We start from the raw sequence: 14,575 nt of genomic DNA on the forward strand, positions 1-14,575 counted from the left end.
GGGTGATGCATGCCTGGCAATTAATGCACTGTATGACTATGTTATCCTCCCTACCAGCACTGCAAGCACATTTCTTAGACTTAAAAAAAGGAATTGGAAATAAAAATAAAAAGAAATTTCTATGCATAAACGTCCCAAAGATGTACTTTGAAAGAATCCAAGCAGCGGCTTATCATCTCCTTCGAAAGCAAAATATTTTTCTTCTTCAAGCAAGCACTGGATCACATAACTCCAGCTGCCCTCCCCGAAGGCAGCGTGCCCTTTCTGTGCTGGCTGGGGGTCTCAGGGCCACCGCAGCAGCTGCCGGCATCGCCTGCCCTCCCCTTGCCACGCCGCCGCTCCCCACCTGGCTGTTGGAATTGAAGCCCGTGTCTGATTTTTTAAAATTTGCGCTGTATTCTTATCTTGCGGCCGTCTCACACCTTTTCGTGTGCTTTGGGCTGACTCATTGTTGCATTTAAATAAACAAAGGAATTAAAAGCAGGAGGTGGAAACCCATCCAGTGAGTGGCAGGGGAAGGAGAGCAGTTCGCTGATGGGGCAGGGTGGCTTGCCAGGGTGATGAAAATGGGCATTTGCATGTTTTCCTTCTGTGTGATGTGTATTGACAATTCAAGGATTCTTTTTTATTTTCTGCTGTGTTTCCCCCCCCCCGCCCCCACTTGTTTTTTTCCATTAGATGCTGAGGTTTCATCTGTCCAGGAACTCGGTGTAGAAAAATATAAATAATTATGACAGGGGATGAAAGGCTGAGCAACTGAAAGCAGAAGAGATTTATAGTCAGATTGTTTAAACACTTCACGTTTTGTTAGCACCTATTATACTTCAGTGCCTTAAAACCATTTGGGAGGAGTGAGCATTTTGTGCAAGATTTGACAGCCCTAAAGCACAGTCCAGAGAGAAAACAACCCGCCTGTATTTAAGGCTTGCTCAATCTCTTCTCAGGAAAAGGGGGGTGGCAAAGCCACCGTTCCCAAGACTTTTATTCTAAAAACCAGAAGGCAGAAGTAGGCTTTGCCATCTCATTTTTGCCCTTTGGCAGCGAATAAGCATTTTCCGCGTCTGGGCTGCTTCCTTCCAGCGGGGAGTGCGGGAGCGGCGCAGCTGGGCCGGGGCGCTGGACAGACAGACGCAGCCCCACAGCTGTGAGTCCCCCTGTTTCGTGGCTTCGGCCGGGGGTCCCGCTCGGCTCAGGCTCCTGGGGAGTCTGCGCTTCTCTGAGCCCGAGTGGTTGCGGGGTGCTTGAGGAGACACAAACCGAGCCCAGCCGCTGCTGCCGCCACGGGCAGGCCCTGCTTGTTTGGGAAGAAGATGGGCCGCAGCACGCAGAGGGATGCTGACGGCGCGTGGCTCCTGGGGTCGGTGGGGGAAGATGCGCGTGGGGCTCTGCACGTGCTCCTCGCGGTGCACGCCTGGCGGTGTTGGTGCAAGGAAAGGCTGCTTTCGGCCATGTCGCACAGCTCCACGCATGCAGGTGTGCGCAGGCAGGGCGCGGGGCCGTTCCACGGCGTGGTGCAGCAGGGCCCACGCTCTGTGCTGCCTGCGTTTGCACAGTCTGGCGTGTGGAGTGTCCAAGCCAAAAATAGCTTCATCCTTGCACTGTCCAGTGTCCCTGAAAATGCAGAAAGCTGTCCTGCCAAGGACACAGCCACTGCTCACCGCCTCTAACAGAGAGTTCACACTCTCGCCGGCAGATTTGCTTGCTCTCCGTGGCAGTGGAGCTCGCCTGCACCCGGCCGTGCACGCTGACGCCTCCCTGCTTGCAGCCCACCTTCATTTTACAGTGAAACCACTCCCAAAAAGTGGAAAAAGCCCATTTGTATGTGCGATGGTTTGCTCTCATGAGACACCTGCTAAATCCCGTGGCTGATTTTCTCGTGCAGACCAAGGCTCTGGAGGGTTTTCCAGATGCCTAAAGCAGGACAGGATTGAGAGGGGAGGAGGAAGCTGTGAAGGGCAGGAGGCGGCACAGAGGGGCTGGAAGAGGAGGAGGAGTGGATCTCCAGGGAGTGAGGGAGGGGTGGAGGATGCTCCTTTGCAGCAGGAGGTCATTGTTCCGCAGCAGCGTTCCCTGGAGAAACGACAGCTCTTCCGTGCACACAGCAGCCTCTGCAGCTGGCGTGCACCCCTCTTCCCCCAAATACCCGTCACAAGCCTTCCTATGATTAGGAAAGACAAACTAGGACAGGGAAAGCAATTACTTTATAGAAATTTTCTTTCTTCCAAAAAACTGTCCCCATTCGTTCCCACATGCAGCAACTGAGTGTGTGTAATACGCAAAACCAGGCTTTGGGGTGGGGTTTTTTCCTTCAGATGCTTTAAATGTAGTGTGGCGTTTCACCTCCCTCCAGACGCAACCTGAAATCCTCTGGGTGGAGTGGTCTGAGTCCTGCACAGCATTATGCTCCCTGTATTTTGAGAGCTACAACATAAATGTTTGACAGCTGATGCCTGTACAAACCATTATCAGGCCTGGTCAACGCTTTTCTTCCAAAACTTATTGTTCAATCTCTGACCTCTGGCCTAAAAATATCTTGCCTGAGGCCACGCACCGGGGCACCGCGCATGCCCTGTGCTCTGCGGGGTCCCAGGCAGAGGACGGCGGCTGAAGGACAGGGCTGAAGGACAGACCCGAGGTAGCGGGAGCGCCTTGGGCTACTTGTACCTGACACCGGGCCCGTCTGCTCCTCTGGGGAACCACTTGTTTGCACAGGCTGAGTGTTGATGCCTGTCAAAGGGGCGGTGATGACCACCTGCCCCACTCCGTGCAGCGTGGAGGGGGTGGTGGGGCTCTGTGCCCACGCTGTCCCCAGGGACGCACGCTGCAGAGAGCCTGGCTTCCTAGGGAGATGAGACATCCTCCCTGCAGCCAGACTCTTCACTTCAAAACTCAGTCTCTGGAGACAAACGCACCCACAGTATTTGTCACCTGCGTGTTGGGAACAGCACCGTTAGTGACTCACAGCACCCGGGAAAGGCAGACGCTGGTGCCGCCACGCTGGCCCCGCTGCCACTGCTGGGCATCGCAGCAGGGCTAACCCACGCACAGCCTGGCGGGGGCACGACACAGTCAGAGAACCCGTTGCCCTGCAGGGAGTTAAAATCAGGTTTGGGGAACACAGAAGGCTTTTTACTAAAATTCTCCCTTTCCCAGCTGCAGTGGCCTAATTCAGGTTACAAACATTACTGTGAGAAATACAGGCAAAAATCTTGCTGGCCCAGCTCTGGGGAGCGAGGGAGCCCTCGGGATTTTGCAGCAGCGACTGCTGGTTCAGGGTGGGTCAGGAGGCAGAGCCAGCCCCGTTCAGCAGAGCACTGGGATACGGCTGGAGGGGGCGGCTGGAGGGGCGCGCCGGGTGCGAGCGTGGGCAGGAGGGGAACCGAGCCCCTGCCCTCCTGCTGCGGTGACGCCTCGGGGAGAGCCCCGAGCTCCCTGGGCAGCAGAGACCAGCTGCGATGCTGGGTGTGTGCATGCGTGTGTGCGTGCGTGTGTGCGTGCACGCTGCATGCAGGTGTGCAGACACGCGCGGGTCTGCGGGTGGTGTTGCAGCAGCAGCGAGGCCAGCGGCGGCGGTCCCAGCTGCAGGGCCAGGGCACGCTGTCGGGGGGACGCTGCCACCTGGGTTTGGTAAAACATCCCGATGGCAGAGAAGGAGCAAGGCATGGGCTGCGAGACCCCCTGAACTCGTGCCTCGGGGTACGCCTGATGCCGTCAGTGCCCCCATAAGGAAGCTGAGCACGAAGCACCGCTGCCTGAGAGAGCTGCAAGGTCTCGCCTGCCTCGGCAATTTAACCTGTCTGTGCTTGTTAGAGAAGCACTTCAAACGGAGGCCTCGGGAAGACCTCATTAATACAGTACGTAACTGACATATACGGCACAGAAGCGTCTTGAAAATTTACTCAAGAGAAAGTTTGCAGTGAAAGGGCATTCAGGGCACTTGCCTATGCTTTACCATTGCCGGACGAATGCATAATAGACCCTCTAAAAATCCTGGCAGCATCTGACCTCCATCAGATGACTCCTTCAGCTGATTTGGAGGAAGGTGGTGGGGAAGCCTTCAGCCTCCAAAGACATGCAGGGCTTGGTTTCCCAGGGCTCTTTCTGTTTCTTTTTTGTTAATCTGAGGGTATTTCTGGAATGAGGGTAAGCTGCGGGGGTACTGGGGGGGAACGGAAACCTAAAGCTTGGCTGTGAGTCTTTGCACAGCCAGTTTCTTTTCACATGGATGTGAGCTCCCCGAGGCAGATGCTTGTTCGTGATAAATTTTTGGTTATTTTGTGCATGCGCACACATGCGCACACTATACTTGTGATATTTAAATACCACATCCAGCTGGCAGAACTTCCCACATGCCATTGCAAACCCTCCTAATGAGCACTAATGAAACAAGAGGAGACGGTTGGTTTGTTGATGTAGGTTTTCTGGCTGGCGCTCAGAGCTCGGGGCAGGGACCGGGTGCTGCAATATTTGGTGACAGATACTCTGTAAGTGCCACCGACACCTTTTAGCTTCTGATGCTGATGGTCACTGAATGTCCCCATGCCTCAACTGCCCCCTGCGAATTGGGAATTATATCAGGCGAGGGAGGCAGCTGGGCTCCATGCCCCTTCCACTGCAGAGGAGATACGCAAAAATGCTGACTTCGAGCTTGCTGTGGATACGGTCCACAACAGGTGAGCTTAAAATAGGCTCCACCGTAACAGAAAATGCATGTCACCGATGAGCAAGACGTGTGGCAGCAGCTGAGCTCCACGTGCCCCCACTGCAGGGGGGTGCTGGGCATGCTGCACACGAGGGGCCAGCAGCGACACGAGTGGGGCTGCCAGCTGCCTCCCCAAACCTGGCTCGGGCCCCACGCGTGGGAGGAACAGCATCACTCACTCAGAGACCCTCGAAGGCGGCTCCGTCGGTTGCTGGCAGGTGTTTCCCCCGGAGCAGGAGATCGAGGTGCAGGCATGACTGCAAGCATAAATGTCAGCTCTGGCAACTGTTTTCCAGAACTGGGAATGTTTCTGATGCCTAGTGCCGCCCAGGTTCAAAGACTATCATGCAAAAAATACTCCCAATGTAACAACAACGAGCAAACTGTGCCTCTGTGGCAGCGAAGGAATTAACTGCATTGTCATTCCGTAGGAAGACGAAACAAGTTTTCCTCTCCAAACTAATGCTCAACATGTTGTTACTGCTCTCTCTGACTTAGGCTCCTGCTCAGGAACCAGGTCCCAAAGGAAAATCTTGCCCTGGTGTCCGTGGAGGTGGGCGCTGCCCCTGCCCCAGCGTCCCTGCTCCGGTCCCTGCACTGAGCAGGACGCTGTTGCGCTCCCAGCCCCGAAACTGTATTTTCTGACCGCAGTTGGCCGCATCAGTCAAGTGCTTGGCTGCTGCTCGGGGGGCTGTGGCAGAGGTGGAAAATACTTGGAACTCTTGAGCCTGCAAGAAGACCTCTGCTTCTGGCCGACGAGGAGCGATGGAGACGCCCAGCCGGGGTGCACAGCCCCACGGCCCCGGGCCAGCCCTCCATCCGCGCTCTGCTCCAGCTGCCCAGGCACGGGTCTGCCACGCAGCAAGCAAAGGGCACAGCTGGGCAAGTCCGAACCCACGGGTGGGCACCGGGGTTGAGCCACGCATTTGAGACAGGGAGTCTGGCATCTCTTCCCACAGGCTCCCCAGCAGTGTGGCAGCAGTGGTCCCCAGTGCCCGGGCCAATGCTGCTACCATGTCCTGGAGACCCCAGCCGGGGAGCAGGACACCGGGGAGCACAGTGCACGAGCAACCACACACTCGATGCTGTGGGCACGTGCGTGATGCTGGCCAGGTCTCCCCTTCTGCACATAGGGAGCTTTATTTCCCAAAGCAACACAGCAGCAGCGGGGGGTTGAGGGGGCCCTGAGCACCCGTGGTGCACACGGGGACCCCGGGGCCCTGCTTACGCCTGGCCACGGCTCTCAGGGTTCAGGTCAAACAGCCGCCCAACGCTCCGCTTTCCGTGCCGCGCAGCACATTTGCTTTCCCTGCCAGCAAACCCAAAGCGATGGAGGTGAGAGCAGCTGCATGTGATGGCAAAGCACAGCTGGAGAGCTCGGACGTGGCTTACCCACCCTTACCTCTGCGTAATAGCTGGCTTAAAATCTTTTTATTTTGTCTGCAAATTCTGCAGTCACTCACAGAAATGCCTGTTTCGAAAGAGTCTGTGGGAACTTGGAAAAGGAAAGTGCCTACCACTTATTTATTTGTTTATTTATTTATGGATAAGGTTTATTTGTCTCTTGGTTTTATCCCATGCCATAACCACCTTGTTTGTTGCCGTTTTCCGTCAGGTGTTATATTTAGCCATGTGTATGTGATGGCCAAATATGCTGTGGTTTTTATTTTCAGTGGCAACAACAACTATTTCTAAATATTGCAGATCTGCTGAGATGTATGAGACTATTGAAAGCTTAGGGGGAAAATTGCAGATCTTGGTTTTTACTAGATAGTTTCCAGGTATACCTTGCTTAAAGGACATCAATTTGCACTGAAAGTTTTCCTTGAAGCCTGAAATTAAATCTCAGATTTCTCAGCTGTTGGGAGTGCGATCCACCAGCAGTGGTAGAGAAAACACTGTAGTTCAAAGGACAAAGTTTCAAAGGACATGAAAAGAAAGATTTTTCTAGCAATAGAGGCCAGAGAAACGATCACACTCGGCCGTGCAGGGAATGTGAGGCTGGAGTGTTTGCTTTCCTTACGATTAATTTTCTATAATGTTAATCTGCATAAACAAATGTCGAAGGCACCTGGTCCCGTATGCTACATGTGTACGTGATCGTCCCCCCATGCTCCGTTTAGCGTGTTTGTATGTGCTCAGCGTGGGAGCCTCTTAGTGCCAAGTCACAAATGTAGGTAAAATCCAAGAAAAATCCCAAAATAATGGACAGTTGGTGCTTTTAAGCCTCGAACCCACTCGCACACACACGACACGCCGGCTGTGGTGAACAGTTCGTGGAAGGTGCTTGACCCGAGGTGGACCCTCCTGCCTGGGCAGTGACGTGGTTTGTGTGGCAGGAGCAGCCCTGGCAGCGTGGCACTTGTACCGCACACTGTGCCAGCATGGCCGCCTGTACCGCACGCTGCGCCAGCGCGGCTGCCTGTATCGCACAGCTGTGCCAGTGCCGCTGCCTGTACCGCGCGCTGCGCCAGCGCGGCCGCCTGTATCTCACGGCTGTGCCAGCACGGCTGCCTGTACTGCATGGCTGTGCCAGCACGGCTGCCTGTACCGCACGGCTGTGCCAGTGCGGCTGCCTGTACCGCATGGCTGTGCCGGCGCGGCCGCCTGTACCTCACGGCTGTGCCAGCACGGCCGCCTGCCACACACCGCGATCGGCCGGTCCCGAGCCCTCGGCCTCGTCCCACCTTCCTCCGCCGCCGCCTGGTGCAGGCACGCGCTCCCAGCGGCGCGCAGCGCTCAGGCCGAGCGATCGCCTCGCGGCTGCGCCTCCCTCCGGGGCCGTTACTTTTCCGGCTTTTTCTTTCCTCTTGCTTGGCGTAGGGCGGCCGTCGAAGTCGCCACGCTGTGCCCCTCATGGTGAGGATCCTGGCAGAGGTCAGCTCCGGTCTCCTTTCAGGGGAGTCTCGGGTCGGTTTTCTCCTCCCAGCTCTCCGGATCTCAGGTCTCCGCCTCGGCATTGCTTCACTTGGGCTTGAGCCCACCTCAAACTTCAACGCCATCGGCCTCGCCGTTTCAGTACAAGACCCGCGCTCGAAGCCCACCCCAGGCGCCGCTGCTCTCACTTGTGTCAGAGCAGTCAGCGCGATTTGGGGTTTTTTGGGTGGTTTTTGTTCGGTTGGGTTTTTTACTGGTACTAAAGTCCTTGTGCTGTCAAACATTCGTCGATGATAGATCCCAAGGACAGGTTTTATTATTGGGCTGTAAATGTAATATAGGCGAAGAATGTGCTTTGCGTCAGCGTGCCACTGCTCTGCCAAGGGGGCGATTACACCACGGTACCGCCACTGAGGAGGATTAAACATAATGGAGGTGAATTTCTCATGTATCTGAATGTGTTTGATACTCCAGCTTTCGCTGCAGAGATAAAATGGACAGAATTTTCCACCTGGCTGGTCGTCTTAATAATTATGTTCATTCACATATTCTGCATTAGATGTGGAAAATAGAACTGTATTTTCTTAGTGGTCTATTGATTTCCAAGGACAAACCAATTGAATTAAAAGATCAAAACAAGCTAAGAGAGTATAATGTGGTTTTAAGTAGATTTTTTTGAAGAAGCCTTTTAAAGAGTTGCACTGAAAATCCATATAATTTTCCAGGGCTTTGAGTTGCTCTTCTTTGTCAGTTAAATTTAATGGTTAAAATTCAAGACTGTTTCTATGATCCAGTAATGATAATAATTAACAGCAGTATTTTTCAAGAGGCCAAGTGCAAATGGGAAGGTTGGTACATTTAGAACCAATGGAAGAAATGTTCTTCTCGCTGAGCATTGTATCTGTCTGGAATTCACTTATGCAGAAGATTTAAACAAATAGGTTGGCTAGAATAAAAAGAAAAACTTTGGCTGGATCATTTTGTGTCCATTTACAACATCTGCGCCTATGCAAGCTCTGGTCAATTATATCTGCGTAATCGAGTAGCCCGTGCCAGGGCAGAGGCGGCTGCACAGTCAGCCGGCAGCGTCGCGCCTGGGCTGGGGCCCGTCTCTGGAGCGCAGGCTACCGGAGCGGGTTTGCTCTTCGATAGCCACCCCGCTGCTGGTTTGTGGCAGGGAAACTCCTGCAAGGGAATGAAGGATTCCCAGGGGAACCTGGAGATCAGAGCAAAATCTTCAGTAGCCCTCAGTCGTACCGGAGTGAAATCTCTCTGCCCTGGCAGAGCCGGCGTGCCAGCAGCTCGCTGGGCGCCCGGAGAAGCGCTGCTCCTCCCGAATGAGGTGGGAGCCTCCGTCCACCCTTACCTCTCCATATGCGTTTGCACGGGAATAACAGAGCAGTCGGGCAGCATTTCCTTCAGCCAGAACAAGCACATTTACCCAGGGGGGCTTCTGCAATTGCCCCATTTTATCTTAACTGCTGGCCCCAGAGTTTGAGTGTTATCAGGTAGAAGATGAGCTCACATATTGACAGTTATAAGAGAAGGAAATAATAATAATGAATTATCAACAAAGCTAAGAGTCTGTTTGAAAATGCTGACAATCTTTTTCTTATTGCAAAGTGTAAACTAGAAGTTTTTTGTAATGAAGCTGAACTGGAGCTCAATGAAAATTTTTTTCCAGTTAAATGAGGTTGGGGCTTTTTGGAAAAATGCAGTTTCACTTAAATGTGTTTTTCTGGTTTTTTTGGTTTTTTTTTTAATTATTATTAATTGCAATGAATGGGATGAGAGCAGCACGGGCAGGGGGTGGGAGCAGCATGGGCAGGGGGTGGGAGCAGCATGGGTAGGGGGTGGGAGCCGCACGGGTAGGGGGTGGGAGCCGCACGGGTAGGGGGTGGGAGCCGCACGGGCAGGGGGTGGGAGCAGCATGGGTAGGGGGTGGGAGCCGCACGGGCAGAGGAGCGGAGGCCGACGGGTCAACTCCTCTTGCTCAGGCAGCTCAGATCACAGGCTCGCTTGGAAAATGCAGCTGATCCTTAGTGAAGGCATAGGTTAAAGACCATGGAAAATAGTTGGGATCCTGCTTTTGGATGTGAGTGAAATGAGAACTAGAAAAAAACCCAACTTAGTTATTTCTGGTCGCTGACCTTCATGGTATTTGCTGGCTGGGAACTGCTACGCTGCCGAGCACATCCCGGAGCAGCCTCTGCACCTGCCTGGAGGAAACATCCTCCTCCCCTCCATCCCGATCCTGCTCCCGTGCTGGGCACCGCTATTTTGGCTTACTCAGGAAGTAGCTGGAGACTAAATGGTACTTTCCCAACAGAGGAAAAGACGGCATATTATGCTTCTAGTGAAGTCATTGTTTTTGTTATGAAAAAAGAACGAATTTGCTGTCTGGGTTTGTCTGCAGTCCATCCTACTCCCTGCGCAGCTGTCAAAATTTCCAACTTGTATCCGGGAAATTATACCTTAGTATGTCCAAAGCTTTGTGACACACAAACCACCTTTTGGGGAAAGGAGGTTGAGGTGAAACCAAAGCAGATGGGCATTTCTGGTCCATGGTGCTGCTGCTGTTCTCCTCATTAATCAGGAGTGGAAACAGGCGTCCCAGGGGAGAGGAAGTGCTCGCTGCAGGTGTACACCGCAGCACCGGGGGCACCCGTGGGCGTGCTAGCAAAAACATAGGGCCAAGCTACCGGACCAAAGTACTTCTGAGACTAAAGCAGAGGTGTTAAGCTGCAGAATTGCTTCAGCGTGTGTTCCTCCCCCAAGGAAATGATGCTGCAGGCTCTGTATTGCCTCTTTGCAGTGTCCCCAGCTGTTGTCACTCATTTTCTCCGAGCAGCATTGCCTTTCTCTTGGTGAGTGACGCTGATGCTCAGCCGTGGCTGGCCTTGTTGCTCCAACAACTTGAGGCTGTTCCTGATGCTGGGGCAGAGGTTTGGATCCGGGTAGGCCATCCTTAACAAACCAGCTTCCTATTTCCCTCAGAAATGCCTTCCCAGCAGTCAGTTAATTGCAGCGGGGCTCGCTCAGAGCTCGCCCGCGCAGGCAGGAGGCCGGGCTGCGGCTGCAGGAGGGAGGCCTGTGCTCCCTGCAGCTCCTGGGGACGCAGCAAGGGCCAGGTCCCCAGCAGGACCGGGAGCAGGGGCTGCGGCAGCCCGGGGTCTGTCTGTGACCCACCACGCGGCCCACGGCCCTGGTGCAAGACGAGCACAGCTGCCCATGGGTGGCAAACCCGGAGTTCATGATTTCCAGGCTGCTTTTAGATTCATTTGGGGTTTTCTTCTCCTTTGTCTGCCTTTTGTCCGCTCAGCCCCCGTGCTTGCCCACAACCACCCTCCCATGCCCGGGGTAGAGGGGGCTGAAGACGAGGTGGCCTCGGAGGTCCCTGCGCCTCATGAGACCCAGTGGGGGAGGGTTCGTTAGCGCAGCCTTGTCACCTCAAAGGAGACGCTCGCTTTTAAAGACAGCAGTTTAACAGGAGGGTGTTTGAAAGGGCATCTCACAACCCTGTCAGCTCTTTGGTTTCTTGGGTTTTTTTTGCACCGCACTGTTATTATCTGGGGTGATGGGTGAGGGACACCCAGGAGACACCTGGGAAAGTTACAGCTCACGTATCATTTGGAGAAATTTTAGTAAATAAAAGGGAGGCTTGGGAATCCAGCGACCTCCCCAGCGTGGCTGGCAGCCAGCTCAGCCCTGCCCTAACTGCCAGGCTAAACCAAAAGGACTAAACTCATACTGCCACCTGGGTGCCTGACTCCCTCCACCCGGGTGACATCCCAAACACTTTGCCTAGTGCTGCAATTGCTGCAGATTCGGGCGAGTGTCATGAAACTTCCTAAATGAAACACACTTTGGGTTTCAGAGAAACGCTCCCTGTGCCTCCAGGCAGGAGCCCTGCCCCACGCTCCCGGCGCCCAGCCACCGCGGAGGGGACGGAGCGTGGAAGCGCCTGGCAGGGCTCCCGGTGCCCTGGTGCTGCTGCTGCCTTTGCCCCAGCGCCCAACGGGCCCCGCACCCAGCGCCCGTCCCCGAGCCCGCGGCCGCCTGCCCTCAGCAAGAGCCGGGGGGTGCTGAGATTCATTTTAGGCCTTCAGATTTATGCTGGGAGTGTCCCGCAATGTTTCCAATTTGCAGGATTTCTTGTGTAATTATTTTCTCAGCCACCCCTCACTGTTAACAGTTTTTCTTATGAGTCACTAAATAATGTGTAATTTATACAGCTGTATTTTGTGTTTGGAATAAGCATTCAGCTTAGCAAGTGTTGCAAAGAAAGTTTAGGATTTTTGTAGAAATTGGTCTCAAAGTCCATTAAAAGCAAAAGAGATGATATTGCTGTAAAATAAGCAGAAATTAATGTCATCTTTTTGTCATTAACTACACAGCGCTATGCAGGTAAGCCTCCTGGTTTGGGAATGTTTTCATTCTCCATTACATTCGGTGTGACTTTCCTGTAAGCATCATCCCCTTGTCCTCCTGAATTTTAGATCCTACGCAACTCCGGCATCCACTGAATGGCACTGCTGGCAGAGTGCGGTTAGACCAAAACGACCGGGCATCCCAACAGAGAGCTCAGCTGTTTCCAGCAGATCGTGGCGGCGCCGCCGAACCCACACCGGGTGTGGACTGCCCTGCCAACAGCACATTTCTACCCACGGATTTAAATTAGGCTGCCCTAATTTAATCTTTGAAAAATGACGTCATAAAAGAAAGGGTAAATATTATGTCCTCGCACCTCTGGCTAGGAATAATGGTGCTGCCATCAGCTGCTGTGCAGCAGATGAATTAGCCTGGAAATCCACTGCCGGGCCTCGGGGATGCCGCTGCAAGGACCGACGGCTGTCCCCACAGTGGGTGGCTGTTGGCCGGTGCTCCGTCAGGCCGGCGGCGGCGGCGGGGACCAGCCTGTCCCTGTGCCCACCCAGGGCGGTAATGCTGGGCGAGCCTGGGGGTCTGCACGGCTGGGAGGGGGAGAGGCAGCGGCTGGCGCCAAGGATGTGGGCGAGGGTGCAAACCCATGCAGAGTGAGAGGTGGAAACAAGCAATGGGCACAGGGAAAGCTGGGGAGAAGCCTGGTTTAAAACTCCAGTTTAACCCTATTGCATGTTACAGGCATTTGTGCAAGGCCAAAAAGGGTCCCAGCAGCTTTTAGCCCACAGCAGCCCCTGCAGCACCCAGAAGTCATTGAACACTGCTCCAAGGACCCTGCAACCTGCCAAAACACGTACCAAGGGAAAAATTGCAGCTGGCGGAAGGGCTGGAGGCTGCAGCCTGGCCTGCAGGGATGCCAGGTGTCCCAGCTGACGAAGCACTGGTGCCACGGGTTTCCCCCAGCCAGCGGCTGGCACGTCCGTGCGCGGCTCCGCGGAGCAGCCTCTGCCCAGCCCGGTCGCGGGCGGCGGGCAGCGTGGGGCTCGGGCATCCCCAGGTGGCCACAACCCTGCGCCGGTCGGTGCCCAAGTGCACTGGGGCTGTCTTGTCAGCAGGCCAGCTTTTGAAGCAGCAGTAGCTTTTAAAATGGATTGGATAAAATCCGAGGGTATAAAACACAGCAGAAAACTGTGGAAAATGGGCTCGTTCTGACCTCTAGAAAATGGAACCAGATTTGATGTTTTGTACTACTTTGTGCCACGGCCAGCTGGGGAAGGAGCAACCGTAGCGCTGCTCCAGCAGCCTCCTTGGCTCCTCTGCAGAGTTCGTACAGCAATGAGCCGCTTGGCCTCACTTCTGTCGTCGGATAGGCCCCAGGGCTTTTTTTTTTTCCTTTCCTGTGGCTGTGATGAGAGCTTTAGCTGGTGCTAAAATTCAGGTTTTGGACCAAATCTGAAATATTCTGGCAGTCCTCAGAGTCGCAGTGTATTTAGGCAAAAATTGTTGGATATTGTAAAAAGACCCAACAACAAGTAGCTGGACTACTGTGTCCGTAGCAAGAGGCAGCTGTTTGTTAGCAGGGAAGTAGTCTCATACAGCTCTACTATATACGCTTTTAAAATCATTTATTAGATAATTAAATTGTGGCTTCCACTGGCGACTCATCTGGCCAACACTTTGCTGTGTACTGCAGGCTGGCTTTGGTGTACGATGATGGGATCCTGGGGGTCTAAACTTGGATTTCTGTGGAGTTAGGGACTCCAAAACACGTTCACAGGCGTCGTAGAAACTGCAGGACTGACTCAGCGCTCAGCAGATTTAATCTAAGGGCTTTGCACTCTTCACGAGTACTTTGTTTCTTCCCGGCTTCCTCCCTCCTCTTCCAGTCCATAATGTAAAATATTTTGAACATGAAGATGTTCCAGTTCACCTCATCACATTGATGCTCTCTTTTATAGGTACAGAGAACAAGACGACTACACAGAAGGGTTGCAAAGCTTCATTTCTTTGCAACAAAAATAGATTTTAGGGGATTCACTCTTTAAAGTTGTTTTTCATACCCACAAAAAGAATATGGAAATGTTTCCCTTCTGTATGCCTACATCCTTCCCACTAAATAAGTGATTTCCTTTTCTCTGTGCTGATTAGGAAGTTCTGCTCTGGAGGTTCGGCTTTTATGTCTCAGGAAAAGAAAAATCAAATTAGCAAATCTCCAGGAAAGAATTAGCACAGCCCTGTTCCCTGGGCCTGAAATTCAGGGATTAACCCTGTGACTTGAGTCAAGCCGGCTTCAGGTGGGCTAAAGAAAATGGGAACACGGTTGGCTTGTTTTGACTTAGAACCGCGTTCCCTGCCCGGAGCGCCTGACCAGCAGCACAAACCGGGCGATCGGCACAGATGCCGCAAGCGGTGTTCTGGGAACCCTGGAGAGCATCACAGGCCGCGCCGCGGCTGCGGGACAGGCACAGCGCATCCTGCCATCGCCCACGGCCGGGCCCGACCCCGACCGCCCTGGGCCCCGCCGGCACGGGGAATGCTGGGGGGCTGCTGCTGGGGTGGTGCCACACTGTGCCGTGCCATGCTGTGCTGCGCCGTGCCATGCTGTGCCATGCC

At 53.8% G+C, this 14,575-nt stretch overlaps 1 protein-coding gene across 3 annotated transcripts in view; it reads left to right on the forward strand.

Annotated features, from left to right (window-relative positions):
• PWWP2B (PWWP domain containing 2B) overlaps positions 1-14,575 on the forward strand; it is a 109,920-nt gene that overhangs the window by 43,544 nt on the left and 51,801 nt on the right. The window contains exon 3 of one of the 3 annotated variants that reach the window (XR_012662859.1): positions 12,079-12,305. The exons of the other annotated variants lie outside the window; for them this stretch is intronic. The gene's annotated coding sequence lies outside the window, so the exon portion shown is untranslated. The remainder of the gene's footprint in view (positions 1-12,078; positions 12,306-14,575) is intronic. 3 annotated transcript variants of the gene reach the window in all.

The sequence above is a fragment of the Phalacrocorax aristotelis genome, chromosome 12 (assembly GCF_949628215.1).
Source record: "Phalacrocorax aristotelis chromosome 12, bGulAri2.1, whole genome shotgun sequence".
NCBI classification, from domain to species: domain Eukaryota; kingdom Metazoa; phylum Chordata; class Aves; order Suliformes; family Phalacrocoracidae; genus Phalacrocorax; species Phalacrocorax aristotelis.